At 39.9% G+C, this 1797-nt stretch overlaps 1 pseudogene; it reads right to left on the minus strand.

Moving 5' to 3' along the window:
- Positions 1–283: 283 nt before the first annotated feature.
- LOC139042370 (olfactory receptor 7A17-like) lies at positions 284–1252 on the minus strand (annotated as a pseudogene).
- Positions 1253–1797: the final 545 nt, after the last annotated feature.

A 1797-nucleotide genomic window follows, 5' to 3' on the forward strand; every position in this document is an offset into this window, starting at 1 on the left:
TATTTTTAAGAAATTCATGTTGTCCATGAAAGAAATGGGAATTTTGAAATATTTCAAACACAAAGTTGGGAAAAACTTTGATAAATAGGAAAAAAATAAATATTAGAAAACTGTTTCTATATCAGAGTGAGTGAAAGCTTAACAGAATGAGTTACTTAAATTGTATAAAGAAGTTGAAGTCAAAGAAATGGACAGACATGGAAAAAAGGGAAGGAACAATTTTTACTTGCATTATACAATCAAAGAAAAGCAATTTCTGGCTCAGAAACTTTTAGCACTGCAATCAAGGATACTTCTTCTGACCCAGGAGAATTATTCCTTTTATAGCTACCATCTCAAAGAATGATTTCAGAGTTTTCTTTATGTCTTTGTTCCTCAGGCTGTAGATGAAGGGGTTCAGCATAGGTGTGACCACAGTGTACATCACTGAGGCTGTGGCACTGGAGTGTGAGCTGTGGGTGGCAGCAGAGCTGAGGTACACTCCTAGGCTGGTGCAGTAAAATAAGGAGACAACTGAAAGGTGAGATGCACACATGGAAAATGCTTTGTACTTTCCCTGAGTTGATGAGATTCCACATATGGAGGAAACTATCTTAGAGTAAGAGTAAAGGATACCAACCAGGGGACCACCAGCCAGCAGCACAGCCGCAACACATATCACCATGTTATTGAGAAAGGTGTCAGAACAGGCAAGTTGGACCACCTGATTGAGTTCACAGAAAAATTGGGGGATTTCCACGTCTGTGCAGAAGGACAATCACAACACCATTAAGCTTTGTAACAAGGAATAAAAGGCACTCACGAACCAGGACACCAGAACCAATAGTCTACAGAGCTGGGCGTTCATGATCGCTGAGTAGTGCAGGGGGTGGCAGATGGCCACAAACTGGTCATAGGCCATTATAGTCAGGAGAAAGTTATCTATTCCTGCAAATAATATGTAAAAATACACCTGGGAGATGCAGCCTTCGTAGGTTATGCCTTTGCTCTGCATCTGGATGCTCAGCAGCATCTTTGGGATGGTGGTGGAGGTGAAGCAAATGTCTACAAAGGACAGGTTGGAGAGGAAGAAATACATGGGTGTGTGGAGGTGGGAGTCAGAGATGGTGGCCAGGATGATGAGCAGGTTTCCAGACACAGTGGTCAGGTACATGGAGAGGAAAAGTGCAAATAGAAGGGACCACAGTTCTGGTTCCTCTGAAAATCCCAGAAGAAGAAATTTTTTAAAATGTGTGTCATTCTCTGGTTCCATGTGTTGGAGGTGACTACTAGGAAATAGAAAAATAAATGACTTCCTTTCACACAAGCAAGCATTAGTTACGTAGAATAACTGCTACATCTAGATTTAGAATCAAGAAATTTAATTTCAATATTTTGTGTATGATCTTGTCCCCATTACGGCATCTCCAGTGCTACTTCTCTTTAGGAATTCCTTTTCCACCATCAGTTTGTTCCTCAAACATAATGTTCCTAATGTTTTATTGAGTATCTTTCATGCATTTGAGTAATATATATTGAATATAAGCCATATTCCAAGCACCATCCAGAGAATAGAACCTCGAAAAACAAAGTCCCTAATCTAATGATGGAGAAAGAATATGACCAAATAAAAATAATGATACAACATATGCAATGGTGACAGACACTCTGATAAAAAGATGACACGTCAAAAGGAGACAGTGGATAGGGGTGTTATATTTTATTGGGAGTTGAGGCAGGAGCTGTAAGTGAGGTGACATTTGAACAGAAATCTGAAAGAAGAGTGAGTGGAGACACAAGTTTCTCTGAAGAACTGTG

Source organism: Equus asinus, chromosome 28, assembly GCF_041296235.1.
Source record: "Equus asinus isolate D_3611 breed Donkey chromosome 28, EquAss-T2T_v2, whole genome shotgun sequence".
Classification (NCBI taxonomy): domain Eukaryota; kingdom Metazoa; phylum Chordata; class Mammalia; order Perissodactyla; family Equidae; genus Equus; species Equus asinus.